Consider the following 26,359-nt stretch of genomic DNA (forward strand, 5'->3'; position numbering starts at 1 on the left):
GGACTGTGGAAATGGGTGCTGGACCGTGGAACCGAGTCTGGGTCTCACTACCACCATATGAATCATAAAAAAATCATTCGTGAATCGGAATGCAATTTTCACGGCTGGAAGCATTTGCCATTTAGAAATCAACCCCACGATTCAAACATATTCAAATGCTGTCCGATTGTTAGAACTATAATGAGTAAGTGACGTTTCAGTGCACGGTGCGCAGAGTCTCACAGTCAGAGCGCTACAGCTGTTTCCTAATACCGTTTTGTACCGTTTACCGTTAAGTACCTTTTGACGTTTAGTGACAGACGAAAATTGACGCGACATCAAATCAACGATTAATATTCAGATAATAACAGTCATCACAAAAAGATCCCGTTCTGCGTTTGACGTCAACATTGTAATCTTTCTAACCGGCGATATTAACCAATCCGAACATCAAGTCAGGCATTGTACATCGGGAACAAACGGTCAAAGATTTCGCAGTTTAATTGATAGAATACCCCGCAATATGAAGAAGATTACAGTTGAACCTCTGGAAATACGATTCTCATAAAGATAAAACGCGTTTATCACGATGATTTCCAGCATGTCTCAGCTAAACAGATTTATATCAATACAGATTTGGATAAAATGCGAAACCAATTTAATTCGACAATTTCACTTTTGCCCACAAGATTCGTATCAACGCAGTTCCACTCGATTAGAATGTATAGTGGCGTAAAAAATGAACACAAAATCTATGAACCATTTTTAGAAAAATCTAAACGAGAGTAGTGACGTTTCGACTTAATTACAAGAACCTTTTTCAAAAGTTAAGAGAGTAGTGACGTCTGGACTCGAGCCATTTTCAAAGATCAAAAGATAGTGACGTTTAGACTCGAGCCGTTTTCAACGATCTAGAGAGTAGTGACGTTTATACTCAATTCTACGAGACATTTTCAAAAGTTAAGAGAGTAGTGACGATGAAATGAAGATTCAACACGTCACTTGTTTTGTTATGATAAATAGAATCACAAGTTTTTGTTGCGAGCAATAGATTGAAATTCCGATTTCATTGTTATAACTTTTATTATGAATATACACAGTGCATATTTCTGTCTGGCATTTTATCTCTCACATTTTAACACCCAAGCATATTCATCAATGGCATACCATCCCATATATCAGTGTTCTTGTCACTTACGGCCTAATATTTGATTCTAGACAAAACCGGTTTGATTTCCGATGTTTTAAGTGAACCAATAGAGTCTATTACTTACCAAATCAATCAGATAATATAGGAAATATTCCCGGTAAAAATAAACACATTTGCGGCGGCGGATAAAGTATGCAGCAGTGTTAGTGATAGTTCTCGTCCCTCACGTGTATATCCAGGAATAAAAGGCAGATGTTTGTCGCCAATTGATCTGGAACTCTGTGTTTTAAGTATTGAAACACTATAGCCTATAGTTTAGTGTATATGAAAAACAAAACGATGAGATACAAATATACGAATCGAATTCTACTTTATAGGAATTGATCGGCATTAAATCAACTGAGAGAGATGTGAAGTCCAGAAAATAGCTGGTAATCTAGGTGTTGTCAGTTCTGTCAGTTATGAAGATATCGCGGAAGTTGAACGTCGTGACCTTTCGGCGATTGGGGCGCAACATCCGGGTTATTTGGTTTGGAGAACAAAAATCCGGATCCTTTCTCTTTGTCTTTTCTCCTTCTCTTCTCTATCCTTTCTATGCCCCTCTCTTCTTTACTCTCTCCTCTCTCTTCACTCTCCCGCCTGTCTCTCACTCGTCCCCTTTTCTCGAGTATAACCCATTTCAAAGTACGGAAAAGTCCTTCGATCTGCGGTGAACTTAATTAAGAAGAAACCATAGATCAACAATGATCCCGACCCTTTCACAAGTTTATTTTCCCAGCGCGCTAACAATCAATTCTACGAGAGCGCGTCTTAGATTTATATACACAGCACTTGATTGAATTGATCTATTTAGCAGTTTGATTATCGAAGTATCTTCAGTCTTAATGAACGTTGATTACGGTTGGTTTAAGCCTAGACTATAATCGCTGATAACTAAACGGGCCATATATATATGTATATAGACAGCAACGCGTGCACATTATTTATACCCGATACTCAACATGAAATACGTAGATGACGATTATTGATTTTGTATGTAAAAATTTCGAGGGCCTTTTTAATTAACAGGGAAGTGAAAACATAACTCATTAGCAACGTGATGATACATTAATCATACGATAATGGCGCTCAGCGAGTTGAAGTTCATTTCACCCGATTAATTACTGGGGAATCCTTCGACTGGTAGAACCGAACCCATCGGATTGACTAGTGATCAAAAATGAAAAAAACAAAACAAATAAACAAAAAATCCATGGGATCAAAGGGATTCGAACCCACGATCTCTTCATTGACACGAAGTCAAGCTTTCTTCGTCTTCTTATACGTATATCTACTACCACGATCATTATAACCATTGGTGAAACACTCTGATTCCGTGTTGTGACTATAATAGAGAATCCCACATTGATAAGACGAGAAAGATTAAGTCCGAAAACATGACTGTTAGGTTATAGTCAAAACGTCGAAGCAATAAATCATTAGTTTTAAGGAAACTTTTCGGACTTCATCTTTCTCATCATACAAGTGTCTGTGGAATTCATTTTTTACGAACAATTCATCAATTCCTGATTATCAGACTATGAAAGAAATATCGAAATCTCTGAAACATGAGCTAACTTAAAATCGAACCCGAGACTACCGCTAAACATGTATCGACACAATATACATTATATTCAGAGTAGCACTATATATTGTTACTCTGAATATAATGTATATTGTGTCGACATTTTTTGTAACAATTTATTTTGTAAATAAATTCATTCATTCATTCATTCATATATATATATATATATATATATATATATATATATATATATATATATATATATATGAATGAATGAATGAATGAATTTATTTACAAAATAAATTGTTACAAAAAATGTATATATATATATATATATATATATATATATATATATATATATATATATATATATATATATATATATCAGCGGGATTCGAATCCATGAATACTGGATTAACGGATTCGTCGTAGGCCGCGAACTGCCAAACCGAATAAACTAGAAATTAACACTGCCATAAAATTAGAAGATAATTTCATTGCGAGACTATTCTCCGACGTGTTTGAAGCAGCGCGTCATCGGACAGTTCTTACGTCATACAACGGTAAAAATAAAAATCGATAATCTTCGACGATTGATTCAGATAATCCGGTAATAGGATTACCTGCGCAGAACCGACCGGCGCGGCGCCACCACAAAGACGTGACGACTTAATCTTCTTCCATCAAGCTGAAATCGCAGTCGTTTCTCGTCATCGACCTTTAGCAACTAATCAATATGGCAGGCGTCGTCGCCACTCGGATTAATAAACTATGATTGCGTCGAAAACTTAATTAATCTTTCTTTCCCCCCACCCCCTCCAGTTAACACCAAACAGGTGCGTTACAAATAAAAAAAAAAATCTCGATGATTGCTACAGACGACTTAACGATAAAACCCGGTTGTTACACCTGACAGCTGCAACAGGAACTATAACAGCGCCTTGCCTGGTAAATTTGATAAATCTATATCTGAAATGCCTGAAATTACAAGAAGCTGCCTGTTTTACCAATGTTATCCCGTGCCAAGTCCGAAACGCGTCTTAATGATTTAATCATTTTGTGGAATCATAAGCAATTGCGATTGAATCATTGCTCATTGTATCATATACAAAATATAAAATGAAAAAATGGAAAAATAACAAATGCAACTATCGTAGCTTCGACAATAGAACTACCACCGCCACTACCCCCGACATCTCTTCCTTTCAGCAAATTATACCGAACAAACGACGCTTGTGATTAGATTAGCTGAACCACGTATTGTATATCGCAGTATCTACGATGTATATATATACTGTTTGTTTAGTGTTAATCAACTGTGACCATGGATGGAATATTATTCATGTATTCCGCCTACTATTTCAGAGTGCAGCAAAAACATATGTCGCGCATCGGGAAAAAACTATGATAACAGATGATATCTGTTCTGCTTCATAACCTATCATTGATTGACAGCGATATCGTTACCTTTTATTAATTATCGTTTCTTATAATTTGCCTCGATCATATTCTCCAGAAATAATGGAACTGCGTTGTTCAAGGAAAAGTAAACGATATTGAGCATACGATGAACTGTCAGAAACGGATGAAATTATATATACCGGTATATAACACAGTTCAGTTTCACAGTTCTGTAACCAGGTCCACAGTTCTGGACACAGTTCCACAGATCAGAACCCAGGTCCACAGTTCTGGACACAGTTCCACAGATCAGAACCCAGGTCCACAGTTCTGGACACAGTTCCACAGATCAGAACCCAGGTCCACAGTTCTGGACACAGTTCCACAGATCAGAACCCAGGTCCACGGTTCTGGACACAGTTCCACAGATCAGAACCCAGGTCCACGGTTCTGGACACAGTTCCACAGTACTGGGTCCAGTTCCACAGTTCTGAACCCAGTTCCACTGTTCTGTACACAGTTCTACAGTTCTGAACTAGAAACATCCTAATGAAAATCGATAAAACATTCCCCGATAAAACTTGTCACTTTTTTAACGTGCATAATTTTGTTTTACAAACGAAAAGCAAACTTACAATACCCGCCACGCGCCACGTCGGTCGAGAGATGCTGTCTGAAACGAATGATTATTCAGATATTCTAACGGTTTTTTTTTGAATTCGTAATACGGTTGTTTTAGGATTAACAGTATGTAACATATCGCGAATACAGTTTGTCAGCTGCATAGAAAGACAAACACCTTCAAATACCATTAAATACTTAATCTGATAGTTTGAATAAACCGGCGTTCAACCCGTTTCGGATTACCAAATCGAATTGATATAGTGCTCTTTTATTCGAGAGGATGACTCCGAAACCTTACTGAAGCAATGTCCCGATAACAGGGTTTAGATGCATTGACCATAGAACCAACAGAATAACGGGCACTTCGCTAAAAAAATGCGGCCTCATTCCTTTTAACAGATTGCATTCCTTTTAAGCAGCTTTGTAGGGTTTTACACAGTCTTGTAGCAACTTTCCGAAGTAAACAACGTTATTCAAATCATAGTAGCGTAATCTATTCGGAGAAAAAGTCGGTGTAAAGAAACTTGTGATCGATCGAAGGGAAAGGCACCGATATCGCGGTATCGCTGCTAGTATCGAGCGTACAGTCCGGACCCGCCCCTGAATACAATACAGGCTGGATATTCTGAAGTGAGTGACCGGCGTGGATATCAATAAAACGCGGGCGTTTATTCTTGTAACGGTCTGTTTCAGTACGGCGATTATTGTTGTTTTACAACTGTTTTATCCTCACTTTCTCTCGCTGTTCTTTACGCGTTACATAACTTGCTATCGACGGGCATCACTTTACTCGCGTCACGTCTGTTTTCGGCTCGCTTGGCTCTCACAGATTCCGATCGGTCAGTCAGGTTTATTAGCATGTTTTGCTTGTTTTTATCTAACTTATCTACGTATAACTGAATCGGTTAAGAATCACATCCGTGATGAGGAAATGAATAAAAATCTCAATAAATGAATCTAAAAAGTTTACATAACAGCAGAAATATTTCGGATGTTTGCTAATGCTACCACCCTTCTTCGGTCTAAAAATACTCTTAATCTAACTTCATTTCGTTCGGATAATGGTTTCCCAAAAATAACCCTGTTATATTTTCTTATTGACAACACGAAGGGAAGGCGCGGTCTATAGAAGTTTTGCCTACTGATAATATTTCAGGCGTCACAATATACTCACAATATATACTATGTACCCATAGAATATTTGATTTAAGCTCTTTGATGTATCTCGCGTCTGGGTCGAATCTCAGTGAGGACACGTGGCGGAGCCTCACGATGTCTCACCAGGTACAAATCCCTGCCGAGGGAGGAACGAGATATGATGTAATCAGGTTCGAATCTCAGTGAAGACACGTGGCGGAGTCTCATGATGTCATCAGGTTCGAATCTCAGTGATGACACGTGGCGGAGTCTCATGATGTCATCAGGTTCGAATTCCTGCCAAGATACGAAGGATAGCTGCCGGGGCTGTTAGCTGGACACGGCTATATTTGCAGCGTTGATCCCGATCACTGATTGGTCATCATTGCGCATCGTTTACGGTCGGTTTCACGGGAAGACGTTTAGTACTAGCGACTGCTGACTTATGACAAACGAACAGAGCAACAGAATCATCACGACCCATCTCCCCCCACCCCCGATTATAACAGGCTTTCCCACTGGACTCGTCTCTTCTCTCATCGTCTGTAGGTTTGTAAGATGTAAGTGAAGATCAAAGGGTCGCCGTGGTGGATAACACGATACTGTTCCAGCTCAGTGCGACAAGAATATGGACGACTTTAGAAATGTAACATGTATATCGCATATCGCATATCGCATATCGCATATCGTACGCCGCATGTCGTCCCAGGGTGCGGGGCAGGAAACAACAGTAACAGTACTGTGGAACTGGATCCCGTTTGTTCGCTTATAAAACTGGACTATTCGCAGCGAGAGAGGTTCCGTGTTTCCTCCTGGACCCACCGAGGACAACGGCACCGTTAGCTTAGGACTTTACCGGGATTTCTTCACGCCTGGCAACTGTAGAGCTGGAACGTGTTCCAAGATATACAGTGGAACATCGTTTATAACGAATTCGGATAGCACGATTCATCGGATGTAACAAATATAATATTCTGTCTAAAGTATATATGACAATTTCATTAGCTTCATGCTGGATCAAACTATCGGTTATAACGAACATATTTTCTGGTCCCGTGAAGTTCATTGTAACGAGGTTCCAATGTATTGTTATGGCGCCGACCTCCCCTTCACTCCGCTTCTATTCCCGATCTTTTAATCGAACATTCACTGATATCAGTTATAAATAGTCCGGGTTAATTGCGCTCTAAGACAAGTCTAGAAATGAAGATATCACCGTTTAAATAAATGCGAGAACGTCTCTAATCGAGCGTGTTATCAATTTTCGACGTTTTCGTGAATGATTGCGATGTTTTCCTCTTTCTTACAGCTATTAATCCCCCCAGTACGATTTACCATCTCGCAATAGACGAGTGTTCAAACTACGATAAGACGCCGAGTGGATCATTTGTTCTGCGCGAATTGTATGTATGTATATCGCGGCCTCGTGTCAGGGACTCACGGCGCCGTCATTTACGCTTAACCACACGGTGGAGTCAGCTAGTTCAAGGTTAATATAAAGTGCATCGATCGCTCTGTGATAGATACGTAATCAGTCAAAACCGAGTACTGTGGAAGCGGGTCCCTGACCTACATAAAGTACACGATGTCACAGCGAACGATATTGCATCAAGTACATTTTTCTGACAGTTTCGAGAATACTATCTAAATACAATCTTCAAGAAGTACATTTAATCATGCGGTGAAATAAAGCAAGACAATTTATTGAAAGGAAGCCAAACTCATTTCTTGACATTATTCATAAATTTTTGGCTATGAGTTATCTTTTTTTAATTTGGAAATACATATTCGCTTGCCAGGAGTCCGTCATCGCTCCCTGAACTCACTTCCACAAGCGCCCCCTGGCCACATGACGCGCAATTTCATTATCTGGGCTATTGCACATGACGTCATATATTGAATTGCGAAATACTTCCTTGTTCCGTAAAACATTCGCCGATTGGTCCATTTAACGGGAATTTCAATAGAAACCTAATGTCGGTTATTACAAGCGCTGTGATTGGTACGACCGGTTTCTGGTCGGCTAGTAACAACGACTCCAGCGACTCGTAAGGTCAAGGGGTTCGGAGAACGGTTCGAATCCCTTGAACATGCTGGAAATAAGGATCGTTTTGCTTTTCAGTGATTTGATTTCTACATTTATTTCGTCGTGTCATGCTTTCATGTAGAGGATGTTCCACCTTAAAATGTGGATGAGCCGCTTTCCACGCACAAGCACGCGCGTGTAATACATCTAGTTTAGATCCGTGAAATATGAAACAACTCTCCTGTTGCACAAATCTCATCGATCTTATCGGATTAATTGACCAGACAATATTCTAGCGGGATATTCTACAGATGATTACAATCTTAATCTCTGCTCGTGCATGAACACAGTTTGACCATATGAAATCAAGATCAATTCGTGCACCGCGTATCATATTGTAATTAGCGGTCACGTTTATCTGTGAAAGTCATCATTCCGGTGTTTAGTGTATAAGTCACTGAAATGTTCGGGAAGAGTTCACGTCGATTTAGATGCTCAACCACATCCTGCGTTGCCTGATCTATGAACGCGTGACGTCAGCAGCGTTGTCAACGCGATAAAATCTAAGTTACGGTTATGCGCGTTTTCTTCAAGGTCGTTTTCTTGATCGATTTTGTCGTCGATTTTCATCGGTTAAAGCTATTTACCGGCATCAATTCGCGCCGGTTATAGTTATTTACCGTACAACCAAAACGGAAAATTATTGTTTGTTCAACAAACTCCGACATCCGGATGAAAAATCAACAGAATTGTTTAATCGGTCTCCGGCGACTGTTTGGATTCTGTTTTTCAATTCTGGAGTTCAGATTGCGAACACTTTTCCCGAGAGTACGGCGCATGAGCCCAGTGTGTATTTTAAATTACCCGGTGAGTGGGGTCATTCTAAATGATTAATCGAGGGCAATTCTCTAAGTCAATTGACAGTTTACAGAAATTTGCCTCGTAAAAATTAGCACTCATGTGATACGTCACGTTTTGAATTATGGGAATCTGTGTAATTTTGCGACCTCTTGGGACCTATCATCGTGATAAAGCAGAATATAATTATATATTGGGGACCATTTGTTGTACCGCTTCGGTTTCGATTCAGCACATTAGTCTTATAGCATATCCAACAACCTTATAGATCGGTCAAAGTTCATTTTGGTTCCACATCCAATCTTACTTACAACTTACGACCAGCCTAAACTCAATGTTGGTTCTATAATCAATTTAAGTACATAAAACTAGTCCAAGCTCATTTTGGTTATATAACCAATCTAACAGCTTAAGACCGGTCTAAACTCATGTTGGTTCTATAATCAATCTAAGTACTTTAAACCAGTATGAGCTTCAGTTCTTTAGCCATTGTAACAACTTAAAACCAGTCTAAGCTCATTTGGTTCTAAAGCCTATCTAACACACTTAAGACCAGTCTGAGCTCATTTGGTTCTAAAGCCTATCTAACACACTTAAGACCAGTCTGAGCTCATTTGGTTCTAAAGCCTATCTAACACACTTAAGACCAGTCTGAGCTCATTTGGTTCTAAAGCCTATCTAACACACTTAAGACCAGTCTGAGCTCTTACGACTATATCTTCACTTACTGAGCCCACGTCTCTGCAACTTGACCTGGGGAGATTGCTATTTTTTGTGCATAATTCTCGTATTAATTTGAAACCTACGTGCAAAAACACCTGGGGCCTCAGCTGTTGTGTTAAAACTATACGACTAATTAGCAACACAAAAGGCTTAAAACTACATCGTGAGTAAACAAATTAACCCGGACTGTCTGGCACCAGCGAATCATCTGCAGCACGCACGCTGGCAAGCGTAGAGTTATCATCCGAACCCCCACGAGGGAATACATCGAAATATCGAGATTTCCTTAATGCTTCAATTTAGACGAAGTAAAAAAGTCACTCGTGTTGGAAACGACATTGCAGTCGCCCGAAATCATCGTCATACGCGCGTGCGTGCGGAGGGTAATACGAAACGAGGAAACGAGGAAATGAAGAACGACCGGGGAAGACGTTTTCGTTGGCGCGTGTGTTGGGTAATGGGAAACGAGGGAACGAGGAAATAAAGAGCGACCAGGAAGACGATCATTCTCTGTTCGAATCGTGTGCGACGAATCGCGCTGGAAATGGCGGCCGTTTCTCGTCGAAATTACCCGAACGGTTTCCGTCATCGGTCGTTTTATTTCTCGCAAGCGACGACGATCAACTCCGTTTAAGATGTCGAGCTGTAAATCAAATAGATTACCTGCGCATCACGTGCGACAAATAGCTTCAATTAGCGCAGATTAATCACTTGTAAAGAGAGCGTTTAATTAAGGGCTTTAAAACATCGTGGAAAAAAAAACTACTCCTTATCGAGGAACTCAGTTCTTTATTACATCTCGTGAAAGACGAGCAAACTAACTTGAAAGTTTCTTGACGCCTTATCTGAGTTAGATGTGATGTATTTCATATATAGCGTCACAAAAAATATCACAAAACATCCGAGATGGAACGGAACTGACCGAGTTGAACGGAACTGACCGAGTTGGAACGGATCTGACCGAGTTGAACGGAACTGACCGAGTTGGAACGGATCTGACCGAGATGGAACGGAACTGACCGAGTTGAACGGAACTGACCGAGTTGGAACGGAACTGACCGAGTTGAACGGAACTGACCGAGTTGGAACGGAACTGACCGAGTTGGAACGGAACTGACCGAGTTGAACGGAACTGACCGAGTTGCAACGGAACTGACCGAGTTGCAACGGAACTGACCGAGTTGAACGGAACTGACCGAGTTGGAACGGAACTGACCGAGTTGAACAGAACTTACCGAGTTGCAACGGAACTGACCGAGTTGCAACGGAACTGACCGAGTTGAACGGAACTGACCGTGTTGGAACGGAACTGACCGAGTTGAGCGGAACTGACCGAGTTGCAACGGAACTGACCGAGTTGAACGGAACTAACCGAGTTGAACGGAACTGACCGTGTTGCAACGGAACTGACCGAGTGGAGTGTTTTGGAAATAAATTGCAATTAACAGAAGTTCAGAAGAGCCTGTGCGTCTTGTCCTCTATTTTTAATTTCTAATTTTCAATTATCTTTAAAAAAATAATTTTTTTTTTCAAAATTTTTTCTTTGATTTTGTATTATCATAATAATAATCTTTTCGCCCCGTTTGGAAACAAACTGCAATCGACGCTTGTGCAGATGAGCAGCGGCTGATAGTTGGTGTGAATGTTATCTAAGAGACAGTTTGTGTTTGATTTGAGAGCGATGATAAATGCTCTCACCCCCGACTCGCGGGATCACGAGACCATTAAACGTCAGTCTATAGAACTCGAGTCGATTAATGTGATTAATTACACATGATTAACTGTAATGCGTTTTTTGATCTGTTTTACACCGGATATTACAGCTAAATGTCAACGATATCAACAGACGAACGAACGAACGAACGAGTGAGCGAGTTACTGGAGCACGTCAAATACAATACTGTAACAGTCACTCTTCCACCAGAGCGCCCACCCGTCCAGACAACCGCTCGCCCGCACCCGCTTTACCGACAGACTCTTCCATTATGTAACATTAAAGTCCGCAGTCAGATTTTAAAGTCAACTCTGGCTTTAACGGGAAGCAAATCGAGCTCGTTCAATGCTGGTGCGGAATGTGGTCATATTTTGAATGAAGCCACAGGTTCTGTTCACCCAGTGCTGGAAGTGGTTGTTCCTACAGGCATCCGGTGTGCTCCAGAATAATATTCGGAGTACTCCGAATCGTCGAATCAAGCAGCCTGAGGGATGATCTCCGTGGCTCTACGACCTTAACAACTGCGGTACATCAAACACTGAATTTCGCGGTGAAAGCTTCTCTTCGCTCGCGTGTTCAGTCTCATTATACCTATACAGGTTTCATGCAGGAAAGTCACATCGGTCGTATTTCATTGTCACACTATTATCGTAAAAGAATTCATATGAAACCCCGTCCTCCCTCGAACCACCTGACTAGTCTGAGTGGTATAGTCAGGTAGGGTTTCGTGCCGTGACTGAGTCTAGCGATGCCATCAGGCTTCGAATCCCTGCCGGGGGAGGATGTATGAAATATTTTCTGCGATATATAATGTACGTAATTTTGGAATGCAAAGTATTTAACAATTCACAATTTACGATTTACAATTTGCGATGTGGCACTCGACCATTTATGGCAGCGTTTCTAAACGCGACGACAGTCAGACATGCATACGTACGCCGCAAAAACCGATGACGTCATTACATCACGTGCTGATAACGATACGTTTGGGATTAAAGTTTCGCAGAGTTTGTTTTTTAGATTGAATCGCTTTTTTTTCCTGTCGTTGTTGATATCGGCTTCGCAAGGTTTAATAGAAAATAGATTCCTATCTGCGCAAAACCGAGTGCGCGGAAAATATTATAAAGGCATTTCGGAAATGTATTTTATCGGTGTCTCAACGCGAGCGTATTAATCCAATTCGTGATGACGGTAAACCGCCGGAGCTGTGTACACGATAAAATAGAGCCCTTCGGCAAACAATACAATGAATTATTCAATATACACTTCCTGCGGAAAAAAGTCGCAACGCAAGCAAAGAAAGGGAAACAAACCTATCATTATCATATTCACAACGACGACCGCTTAAACACAGGATATTGGAAATGAATTATTAGTTTGAGTTCTGTTTCAGACATGAAATGTTTACTGACGGATAATGGATGGAAATTGAATTATACGAAATGACGAACGCTCGGGTTTTTATATCGAAAAGGGGCGTGGTCTCACGCACGCGAGATCCGATGATTTTTGTGTTCGAGTTTGATTGACGTTGTGCAGTTTTCTAATAGTAGGTACTGTAAATCCGACTGTGAGAGGATTTGCCAACAGCAGTCATCTCAGAGATTAAAACTCAGTTAATCCTTTTAAATGATGCGCGTCGTTGTATCTCATCTAATTGAAGTTAGGTTCGAGAAGAGATTCACGGTTCAGATAGGTAAAGAGGACGCCAGGTCCAGGGAATGGATAGGTCAGGTTTAGGGAGCGAAGGGATATGGTAGGTTTGGTAGGCAACAGGTAACAGCATTGGCAAGGGCAGATAGGTCAGGCGGGGTTGACATGGGCAGGGTGTAGACAGGATAGATAGGGCAGATAGGTCATCCAGGGCGTAGACAGGGCAAACTTATTCAGGCAAGACTAACACGGAGAGAGTAGATATAGGTCAGATGGGACAGACACGAAACTCAGACAGAAGGCAGTTCAATTAGGGTAAACAGCAGGAGACGACGGGGTAAATGGATTATAATACTGTTGAAATATCTTGCTGATTAAATCAGCTCAGTCGATTTTTGCCGCGTCGAGTTTAGAATTAAATCCGAGTCGCTCGATTTAACAAATTAGACTCGAATTTCTGTGTTCAGTTTAATGATCGCGTGTTTGAAATCTGTTACACGACATCAACCGATATGTTGTGTATAGGAAACCGGCAGCGAGGAGGAGGAAACCGGCGGTGAGGAGGAGGAAACCGGCAGCGAGGAGGAGGAAACCGTTATTTCTAAACTTTCTACACACGAAACGCATGTCACACACTGTTTCATGTAGTCAGTTATCAGGAGAAATTTGAATAATTCAAATTTCATCTTACTTCGCGTATATTGATCGAAAGGCTGATTGTCTGAGACAGTGACGGCTGTATTCTCTATGTTGTCTATACGCAATCGATTCTCGACTTCATTGAACCGATGAAAACTGATCATATGTCTGTACGTGAACGATCTGTTCAATCATGGAAGATTAAAAATTCCGCACCGGTTCCATATACAGTCATGTTTTAGATTTAAAACCGGTTCAACCCATCTTCTAGGAAGACTTCACGTAGAATTGATACGACTTGGTGCAACTGGCCCTTGGATCTCATTCCATAGTCGGTTAAAAAAACATGTCTAAGGTCATCCTAGTTCTTAAAGCATCAGCTTAAGACCAGTCATTTTGTTCATAGCCAATATATATAAGACTATAGTCTTAGTCTAAGTTCATTTTGGTTTGCCGAACTAACAAGTTGAAAGACCAGTCTTGGCGGCCAACTGAATCCTGAGTTCAGAGTTAAAACTCTAACTCACTTACTGTGGAACTATATAGATCCCGTATTACATTTCTAAACTCAGAGTTAATCCTATATAAGTCACAATATAAGTGGAACTAGATCCTGAATCCTAACGGTTAGTCGTTGACGTGGAATGCATGCTAATCATGCAAACTGCTTGCTTTAAAGAGTGTAATGTTTACCACTAAATACATTTCACTATTGTTTTCTTGCTCTTGCTGCTCATCAGATTAAGTGCATCGAGAGAGTCTTTTTTTGTTTGAATGATGATCAAGAATGTTTTAATCCCGTAAGTGCTATAGTAGTGAGAAGAAGAGGAGTGGGGGGGGGGAAGAGGGGAGGGAAAGGGCGAGAGAGGAGCTGGGTAGAGGCGACAGAGGGGAGATGAAATGGAGAGAGGGGAAAGGGGGAGGGGTAGAGTAAGAGAGGGGAAGCGGGGAGGTAGAGGGATAGAGAGGGGTCAGGGAGAGGTGATAGAGGTAGATAGAGACTGAGAGGGGAAGAGGGGAGGGAGTGAGGGGAGTGAGAGAGTGATTGTACATTCTGTTAAATTACTCCGTGTAAACTCTTTAGAACCATTACGGAATTGAACATTAATTGTGAAGAAGTCGCGTCGCGTCGCGTCGTTTTTTCATTGATGATAAAAACTGTGCACATTTGCAAACTTCTCTCTCTAGCTCTGTCTCCTCTCTCTGTCTCTGTCTCCTCTCTCTGTCTCCTCTCTCTGTCTCTCTCTCTCTCTCTGGGATAACGATTCGACCTCATAAATTCACGCACAACGACGTCTAATGTTCGCTGCTTTTTTCACGATTCTTGCCTCCTCCTTGACATTGAATCATTTTATCTCCCATCAGGCAGATGAGAAAAATAATGATTGAAAGTCAAGAAGAAAGAAGTAGTTCTAAGCTGTACACGAAAAATTTACTAATTACGAAATAAGACAGTTTAAAGAATAATTTTCCCGATTATTTCATTTTCATCGATTTCTTACACAACTTCGGTGTAAGGCATTAATCATTCTGAATTCGATTATAAATGGATATTTCAGTTGGCGTTGTTGATACGAAAGTTGTTTATACAAAAAGAAAAAATAGGAATTCTCGTAAGTCGTCGTCCGTATAAAATACATGTTACGTTGACATTGCGACTTTCACAGTCGAAAGTAACATTATAAATCTTGTCAGAAATACCGCTCGACAAGATTAACTCGCAAAAGAAATGTTCTTCCTGTGACAGGTCGCAATTTGCTTTCGAATGATTTGTCATATACACGACAATAAGATTCATACAATTGTATATTTTGAAGTTGTTTTGTAATCTAAAAATAGCATTGATCATTCGTGAACTCGTGGTTTCAGCAATCGATTCAGAAACTCGTCGTTTCAGCAATCGTTTCAGAAACTCGTCGTTTCAGCAATCGTTTCAGAAACTCGTGGTTTCAGCAATCGATTCTTTTTTCAGTCAATCAACCCGCCAGGTGGCGGTGATGGTCAAAATCAGGTAATCAGGTGATCCGTAAAAATGCGCACTTGTTTCGGACTTTCAGCCGCCCGAACGAACGAACCGAACTTCCTGCGTACACCCCCGGTCAATGTCTGCGGCACGCTACGGAACCGGCAGGTGAACTTTCGAACTATGAATCTATAGTTTAATAGGAAGTCAGTGGTATGCGTAGTTATCAATGATTATCGCAATATCTATGAGGATGTTTATATCAGAGAAGTATCGTGCTATTACGAGCACTCTATCAATTACCGACTAAAGTTATTATATATCACTTGTCGAATCGTTATACAGTATATTGTCCTACCTGAGGCAGAAAGTGCTGTCCTCGTGGCCTGGTTGATTTTGACGCTATGTCCCCCAGCCCATCCCGACGTGGTGTGGAGATTAGTAAAATACGTCTGCCGTTTATATTTTTTAGAAGTTCCCACGGGCCTATCCAGACGGTATAACACGTGCTCCCATCGCAATTTTCCCGTGTCCTTAATAAGATACAATGTCAACATTTTTCAGGGCATTTTTTCCGCCCACAACTGATAAGAGAGCAGTCCATATAGCGCAAGATTTAGCTTCTCTTAAATATCCCTCAAGTGCATAGAAAATGTAGAGAGAGAGGGAGAGAGGGAGGGAGAGAGTGAGGGGGAAAGAGAGAGGGAGAGAGGGAGGGAGAGAGAGAGGGAGAGGGAGAGAGTGAGGGAGAGAGTGAGGGGGAAAGAGAGAGGGAGGGAGAGAGAGAGGGAGAGGGAGAGAGGGAGAAAGAGAGAGGGAGGGAGAGAGAGAGAGAGAGGGAGAAAGAGAGAGGGAGGGAGAGAGAGGGAGAAAGAGGGCAAAGAGAGGGAGAAAGGGGGAGAGAGAGAGGGGAGAGGGAGATGATTAGTAAAGTACATCTGCCGTGTTGATAGAGAGAATGAGGATTAGTCTGTTCATCAGCACGAAGAAGTAAGGAAAACAATACACGACGATAGAGAGGGAATTACTTATAGATAGAAAACATTATCACCTGCACAGACGGGCCCATACAATTATAGCATATATGTACATACAAGAATCTTTTTCCCCCCGAGATCTGAGACTGAATTGCACTACAGCTAAGTAGAAAACGACCAAAAAGTATTAAAAATGGACGAAATGATCTTCAACCTTGTTATATAGCTATTTCCAAAATTTCGATGTATTTAAATTAGGCAGCCAAGAAAATTTACCCCAATCAGTCGCTTGCCGGTTCAGACTGCTTGGATGATTGTTTGAATGAACCGGAACCGAATTTCCCAATTATTTACTTCGATTTAAACAAAAAGCTTTTGTTAACTCAACCGCCGATCACAAAACTATATCTGTTGTACTTCGATTTCCGATTTCAAAATCAAACCTCCTGTTTCGCACCCGGCAGGTGTGGTGGGTCTGTAAAGCCGGGCGCACACTAGGCGATTTCTCGGCGATTTTGTCGCTTGCGACGAAAATCGCCGAGAAATCACCTAGTGTGCGCCCGGCTTAAGGGACACTCAATCAGAAAATCAAACGAAATTTACAAACCAAATAAATAACAGGGACAATCCCTGTTCTAAGATCAAAAACGTCGTCAAAGACTATAAAGTTGGGGGTATTTTTGATTCGGTTTATTACGGAACCTAATGTGAATACGGTTTTTACACAAGAAAATGACCCGGCTTTTGAAAGTTGACACAGATGAAGCGAAAACTGTTAACAGTGTCTCAATAAAATTGGTCAGAATCACAGCGTTCAACTCTAGATAGTTGTAGCGATAGCGATACGATTTTCATTCCATGGAAGTCCGAACCATTAGTGAATGACGGACGTGGAACTTGAATACAAGTTTAAGTCGTTTCCCAATGAAAAAATAAAACCTTTAAACTATCGTTACGGTCCTGGAAGTGGTTTTATCTACGCTATGCTCTACGATCCTATCGTATCCAATCCACCAAGACTTAAAAGTATTGAGAAAAAAGCGGTCGTGTCTTAGTGTCCGTGGTTATATCATATACTAAGGTTCTCGGTGAATTGATTGTTTAAAGCTAAGAGCCAGTTGCACAGTCATGCACGACAGCCAAACCAAACAACCTGAAGAGACCAATCATGATAATACCAATTTTGAAATAAAAATCTCAGGGCTGTGAAGCTTCGAACAGCTGGTTAGGCAAATCGTTAAAAATCTTTTTAAAAATCTGGCCGACAACCCTGCAACAATCTCTCAGCTGGTTAGGCAAATTATTAAATTTTTTTTTAAAATATGACCGACAACCTTGCAACAATCTCTCAGCTGGTTAGGCAAATTATTAAAAATCTTTTAAAAATCTGGTCGACAGCCCTGCAACAATCTCTCAGCTGGTTAGGCAAATTATTAAAAATTTTTAAAAAAATCTGGTCGACAACCTTGCAACAATCTCTCAGCTGGTTAGGCAAATTATTAAAAATCTAAAAAAACATCTGGCCGACAACCATGCAACAATCTCTCAGCTGGTTAGGTAAATTGTTAAAAATCTTTTAAAAATCTGGCCGACAACCCTGCAACAATCTCTCAGCTGGTTAGGCAAATTGTTAAAAATCTAAAAAAACATCTGGCCGACAACCCTGCAACAATCTCTGTCAACTCTGCAACCCGTTCAAGTGTTTTTCCAATTCAGACTACAGTATATTTTGCTCGAGCCGTTTTGACCTGTACACTCCGCCGAAGGCTCAAATTCTATTTTCAATTCCATCATTTCCACTTATAAATCGTCACAAAAGCGTTTGAATTTTTTTCTAGAAATAAGACTAAATGACTCGGTTTGTAAAACAATTATTTGACTCGTAGAATAAAGAAAAAGACTAAAAATACGAAAATTCTGGAATGAATACATTTCAAGGCGGGGTCAGAATTTCAGTGCAGGAAAAAAATCATCGATAGAAATACATAAAATGTGTTCTTACCTCGAATATGAATCGTTCAATAATAACCGGGAATCGCGTGCACAAATTACATCGTTCTAAAAATACATGAATGAAAAGAAAATTGATGTATATTTACGACGGATTAAAGAGAAGCGAAGTGATGATGTTTTCCGCGTGTTCCATCTAGCAATAAAAACGCCGGTTGATTATTTGAACAAGTTCTACCACATCGGCGTTTTAACGAGCAAACCGGTTAGCTACACAATGTCAATCGTACGAACGATGGATAAACCGAACGATTTTAGAACATCGAAAAATTCATTAAATAAAAACTCTTGAAATTTTGAGTCCAGTTGAAAACAAGAAGATTTGGAGTTTTTTTAAAAATAATTTCTGCGATATGTATCAATCTTTCTGCTTTAAGTATTTGCGACGCACATCGAATTTCTACCTTCACGTCTAGAACGGCGGAATAATTTGAACAGTTTAAAGGCAACTGCTTCGCTCTGTGAACGATGCGAGAAGAATACATACGCAATATTGTGCGTTCATCGCGGAACATCTGCTGAAATGCTCAAGCTGTGAGAGTGATTGCATCAAACGATTGTATTGAAAGTAATTCGCAATGAAATTATATTATCAATTTATCGTCAGAATGGCTGTTCGTCTGACAGACTGTTTGGCACCACCGATGGGAATGAATTCTCGCTTGTATTTCTAGATTAATCCATTTTTCTGGACGATCATCTGCGCGTCAGTTAACATCGATCGATGTTCCTTTTTGTATTGGTTTTTTTAGTACTAGTTCATATGAATATGTTATTTTTTTGTAACCGATTGATATAATAAGATGAATATAGTGGTTATTGATCCTGACAGCGTCGTCAATTTGTGATAAGAACTCCCAAGGGACCTAACAATAACATTATTACATGTATCGAGGGTTGAAATCAGTTCAGCATGATTGCGACATCTGCCGCTGTTGAACCGGTTCCATGAAAACATTTTCAAGCTTAAACGGTTTATTTTTCTCGTTATTGAAAAAGGAACAAGGAAGTCATTCTCACGATCTACACCCGGTTAATGAGTCAGGGGTTGGATCTAAGCCCAATCTAAATCAGTCTGTAAATCTAACAAACTAAGACTAGTCATAAGAAGTAAGACCACTTCTTGGACTTAAGTCACAACTGCGCTAGTCGGCTCAAGGCCCGATAAAGGTCTGACACAATCTGCATTAGATTATGCATTATATCGTTAGGAATTCAAAGTCATATTCTATATATCAACTTTCATCTCAGTGGTATGAAATGAATAATTGGGCATCATCCAAGATGAACATATTACGACCTAAAGGAAAAATCAATTTTATGATTTTATGCAGTCACGTACTTTATTTTTCGATCTGCGTTCGTCATATTACACAAAAAGTGATTTACACGACAGACCCTCAATGTTTGGAAATCCCTAGCTTTTAATGAGCAAGGACCCAGCCCCACAGAACTGTACAACCAGGTCCTGAACTGCGAGTCTCCAGCACTTGTTGGCAAACAAACTTGTCGTCGCATTCAACACTTCTATAGAACATATTGTTTAAGTGTCCATTTGTTGAGCTCAAACTGTCGAGAAACAGTAAAAACATCATTAAAAAAACATTTCCATTTAACAGCTGGAGAAGTGCGCATAAAAAAACATCGCGACCGACGATATTAAGTGTCATCTGAATGATGACTTGTTTACGCTCATTAGAGCTGTTGCCAAACAGTCATATCGTTAGGACCTCTACACAGCGGCTGACGTATTGTTAAAATCCACTTACGTCCTATGTTAGAATAAACGGACACATTGATTGATTCAAATGTTTTCGGACTGAGAATCGCGTTTCAAATTGATTGTACATTTCTATATAACGAATATTCCGTGAATGTACAAACCACAAGAAAAACGCATTTTCTGAACGACTTATCCAATAACTACTTTATACACCGTAAAAAAACTGAATTAGAAATATAAATTTAGATAAAGAAATAGAGAAAACCTCAGTAACGTAACAACTTGTTGACGCCCGGGTTTGACTGAACTACCAAAACTGAACAAACCTTGGAGCCATTTGGAGCGATGTAATTAAAATTTCGAACCATGAAATCAGGTGGAATCCTCGCTTGCCGCAGTACTGGTGCCATCGTAAACATCTTTAAACAACATTCACGTATTTGTTTGTGACTGAGTGTTATAATAGTATTTAATAGAGAGAAAGAGAGAGAGATAGAATTACGTGGAATATCGGAACTCTGCGGTAGTGATTCCGCCATCGTCAACACCGCTCAAAGCAACGGACAGAGATAAAAGAAATCTGATCTAAAAGGTTCAGTGCGTCTCGGGGGTTTATACAGGAATCTTTGTTGCAACCGAAACTCGCCGCTAATTAAAGGTTTTACAGCGAGTAAAATCATCAATGAATGTTGTTCGCTTATTGCGAAGCCTTCTACGTCACTAGAGTCAGGAAATTGAATTGCGCGTCTCTATTCACTCGACTCAATATGTCTCCGAAATAACTACCGGATGGTGAGAGAAATATACCGCCATCAGTCGATGCGCGCAGAGGTGTTATCTCTATGGAACGCCGTCCTAGCGAGAGAAAAATCCACATCGAATTTTAATAACGTATTCGCAATCTTACAACCGAATCACAATTTTACTAAGTTTGTTTAGAATTCTATAACCAAAATGCGTTTTCAAACAGTTACGAGTTGAATCTTTCAAAGTAATACCGTCATCGTCCACCAAGTGGCGCTGAGGTGAATTAATTAGATGAATATGGGAGATATGTTGAAACGCTCTGTAAATAATTCTTTTTTTTGTATTATGTATTAATATGCATGTTTTTCTATATCCTTATACAATCGACATTGTCAGGATGAATACAGTAACCTAAACTTCACCTCAGTGCCACCTGGTGTATGGTGCAGCACTGAAACCGCACGCCATAAGGCGGAATAGTCTGTGGCACGGGGTCCACATAACCAATAGAACGGATACGTAAGACGCTGTTTTAAAATATCTCTTTATATATACACACAGTAGACCAATAAACAAAACTCATTGATCTCCTCATTAATTGGTATATATACATATAAACACTGGGACAGTCTCTTTACTATACGTTATATTAAGAGCTGTACATTAAAGGAACTGTGATACGGGAAACTGTTACATTAAAGGAACTACAAACTAATCACACAGTTATCAAAAGTATCCTTCGATCGGAGTACGGCCTTATTTGTAGGAAGTAGAATACAAACAACTTCTGACGGTCTAGAAATAGACGCGACCTCATTGAGCCGGTTTCCGCCCGAGACGCAGGGCTGTGATGACTGTGTCGGGTTGATCCTCGAAGACGACGAGAGAACTTGTTTCAAGACAGGTCTCCACCACGAGTGAATATAGTTCTTACCACAGTCGTAGTTCCTGGTCGATATTATCCTGATCTACAGATCTGAGTTAGAGTTAACTCATAGGTTGAAATGAATTAATTTTGAATGATTTAACTTTGAGTTAAATCATGATTCACAGAACTGTGACCAGTTGCTCAAAGGTTGGTCATAAATAAACCAGTGGATAGTTGACATAGAGGCAATCGAAAGTCCATGTTGTTACTACGTTATTCGTCCACCGGTTTTCTCTAACCATCTTCTGAGAAACTGCAGTCCCAGTAACCATTGCAACAAAAGCACGGCGCTTGGAACTGTAAAAATGATTGTCACCATCTTCACTTATCAACAAGTAACTTCAGCTTAACTTTTGAACAACTGGCCCCAGACTAAACTCCTGACAAAATCAAATTGGACCCGTAGAACTATATTAACTACAAATTGGCGTGAACTATTATCAATCTTATCGAAGTTGGACCTTATTACTGACACGGTTTAGACGAGACCAATCCGTTTAAAAATGCCAATCAATGCCGACTAAGTGACAGCGAATAGGAATAGCCACAACAGCGGACCTTCATCTCATTTGTCTTTGATGAATAGTCTTCGGATATACGCCATCAATTTGTCTTGTACAGAACAGTGACATTCGTTCGACCAAAACGACAAAACTAACTGCATTATACACATATATATGTTTGTAGGCGAGGGTGTCACGTTAGGCCCGGGCCTACACCTTTTTGTGCCAAGTTATCACCCTTAAAATACTGTTCATTCGAATCCATAATCTTGCTGCTGGATAAGACGAGTCTAAAGAAACAACGTTAATTTACTCTTTCGTTTTTTATTGTATTTCGAAATGATATTGAAATACGTATTGTAGAAATTAATTTCGTGAAATTTTCATGCCTACAATTTCTATTTGTATCCTGGCTACACCATCCCTGGTAGGTACGTTATTGTCTAAATGAACTGCTTGTATTTTGGACATGTGGATTACAATATAGCATGATAACTGTCATTATAATACTGCAATGATCAATCAAGCTCCGTGGATAGAATCGAGCTATTTCGGTAACAGACTACCTCGCAATTTTCTCCATTCGTTCGACTCGTCCATCCTCGGATACACTCCACGGGAATTGAGGAAAAATGCACTGTTGAGAAGTAAACTAAGAGAGTAGCGACGTTTCGACTTAAAATGCTACGCAACATTTTTAAAAATAACATTTATTATTTATTTATTATTTATTATTTATTATTTATTATTTATTATTTATTATTTATTATTTATTATTTATTATTTATTATTTATTATTTATTATTTATTATTTATTATTTATTATTTATTATTTATTATTTATTATTTATTATTTATTATTTATTATTTATTATTTATTATTTATTATTTATTTTTCATTATCTATTATTCGTTATTCATTATTTATTATTTATTATTTATTATTCATTATTTATTATTTATTATAGGTCATTGTCTCTTATTCATTTTTTACTATTTGTTAGCTATTGCTTATTGTTCATTAGAAGTTGTAACTGAACGGATGATGATTGTGGAATCAGTGGTCTGAACTAATCGTCGTCACGCACAACGAGTAACGCGTATTGGACTGTCAGAATCACACGGCTTGACAAATCCTACGAGACTTGTAAAATTCTCTATCCGGTCGTGACCGAAAGCGAAAAATATTCTAAGAAATTAATGTCTTGTCTTCTGGAACAAGAGAAGAGCAAATTCTACCCGACGTTAACATAAAAACTTCAGTTATATATATATATTCTTGGTAATTTGGTAAACCAATCGTCATCGGAATTCACACATGTCAATATGTATATATATAACATAATTTCAGCAGAGACAAGGCTTATGATTAATGTACAATCGATGCTGTATTAAAGAATGAATCGGTGCTACAAAGTTTAGACACTTTTTATTGTCAATGTTACTGATTATTCGACGGGGACGCGTTTCTACGCCTATTAAACGTACGTAATTTCCCAAGAAACCAATTACAAACAGTTTTATTCGCTCTAGTTTATAATTGAATTCAAACCGCAAAATAGAAATGTAACACTATCTGCAGAAAGCGGATATGGGGAATTCAAATCATCTGATGAAATATCATATTTTCTGTTCGAGTACGTGTGCTGACCAAATTAGGTCAATCGAAAATGCAAGACCGCGTTGTGATTGGTCTAGAGCCGGTGTATGCAAATAGCCTACACTGTTGACTAACCACTGAGTGACGAGTGGGTTCGAGTCCTGCTGGTTGTGGGCAATATTTCAATGGTCGTGGTCCCGTCGTGAGGTTGAATGAACAACCACATTCAAACAAGCTAGATCATAGTCTGCAGTTGGCGAAAAGGCGGATGCCATGAACAAACAGGTCATACGCACACGTACGCTGATCAACCAGGTACGAATCCCGAAATTCCCGATATTAGTACCGCTCCTCTCGCTCGGGTAACAAAGTGACGCTCGCTTCCGTCGCAATCGACATTTCTCTAAACGTCAACAACAGGAAAAAAGCGCAAACACATTTAAGCGCATCGGATGTCAGAAAATATTCCACGTTTGAACGAGGCAAAGTAACCAACTAACTATGTGTTTCATATATATTTTAGCGCGCATATGCACGGAAAACCAATAATGCAAAGTTTACATTATAACTACCGATACTGGCAGCACTTTGCTGGTACTCAAGGGTTGTGCAGTAGTGTTCACATTGAGAGACTGCATGTTAAAATTCAAAATTGTCTATTATTTGAAAACCGGATATTTCCGTTTTGCATAAAATTATATACGTGTATGCTATATAACAAAACTGGGAGTGAATGAGAACTTGACGACACGAACCTAGAGCTCATACGATTTTGTCTCTTGCATTTACAAATTCACGATCTCTCTTGAATTCTGTTTCATTCACAGAACGGGTCGTATCCGTCCGTGCCTAGTACCATCGGGGGGCTTTTTTACACTTTGCAGTGAATATTCCGCATAAATGTATTTTTGATTTTCTGAAGTGTAAACGTCGAGTATTCTGCGCGTCAAACCGTCTGCGGTGGCGCGTACGAAAGTGTGAGCGAAACTTTGCCGGGTACAAAGTGGAAAAATTATCGATAAAAGTACATAACTGTAATAGTTAACAGCCAAAACAAACACTGAAATTATCAGCATTATTGACAGATATACCTGTCCGTCCGTCAGTGTTACTAATGTAGGTGGGTACAATATCCGTTCAAGCATCTGTGTGGTAAAAATTGAAATAAAATACAAGTAAGAATTGAAATAGCTGCCGCGTTCACGCTTTATTATTTTGAACTTAGTTCGTTACAATTTAGAATGGACCAAGCGGCCGCACTAACTAATAGTCGTCATTAAATTGGTCACTTCCATTTTGGAACGGACCAATTGATACCAGCCGGCCATTGTGAATAGAAACTTTACTTTTATTGCTCATCAGTAAAAAACTTTTAGTTATTTTTCGTTATTATGAATTTTTCTTTACTTGTCGATATAAGCGAAGACCGATTTAAACCAAGGCCGCTAGAATTTTTATAGGGAATATATCGTATTTCATTGCGCACGCTTCATTCGATACGACAATCATATTCAGAAAAAAACCGTATCCACATTTTATAAAGATATATTTTTTTTAAACGCCTCGTCGGAATCTGTTCAGATAGAAACCCGACACGCTATATTTACATCAGTAACTCGTACTATGAAAATGATATATTTAGAAATGTCGAACTGTGGAGTGTCGTTACTTATAAAATAATCAATCGGCGCCAATTCAAAATAAAATACGCCCGGATAAAATTAAAGCGACAGAGAAAGAATCGCCGCCGGTTCCGTTTTACAATTGGATTCAGTTGCGCTGAAAAACTGGGTTCGATTTTTCTGCTGGTATTTTTTTTTCTAATCGTATTTCTTCGATGAAATCTCGTAACACATACGACAGTGCGCTAAGGATGAGTGTGTTTCTTCGGTGAAAATATGGACGCATTGATGAAACACTCAGAGTCAGTGTTGTGACGATTTTATATAGAGAATCCCACACAAACGAAAGATGAAGTCCGAAAAGTGTTTCCTTCAAAGCTATTATTATTGATTCAACGTTTCGACAATAACCCAAATAGTCATCTTCAGGAATACTACTGATTCATAGTCGAAACCTCGAATCAATGAATTATTAGCTTTAAGGAAACTTTTCAGACTTCATCTTTCTCGTTAAAACAGTTTGGGATTCTTTGGACGCATGAAACAGGGGTATCTAGTTTACAGGCGTCGGGTGAAATACTCCGAGTCCGCGTTTTAACAATCTCCCAAAAAGGTTTCCTTTGGTTTATTCGACGTTTTCGGCATTAAGCCACACATCTTTTTTTTATGCTAAACTCTAAATACAGTAAACCTCACTTAAGTCAGACATGACTAACTCGGACTCATTTCCTGACTTCCTAACACTTTTTTCCACCCTTAGCTCGCAGTCCCAGTTCTATCGTAGTCCTAGTTTTTTCCCGAATCGGGGTGACGTGTTC

Source organism: Tubulanus polymorphus, chromosome 6, assembly GCF_964204645.1.
Source record: "Tubulanus polymorphus chromosome 6, tnTubPoly1.2, whole genome shotgun sequence".
Taxonomy (NCBI): domain Eukaryota; kingdom Metazoa; phylum Nemertea; class Palaeonemertea; order Tubulaniformes; family Tubulanidae; genus Tubulanus; species Tubulanus polymorphus.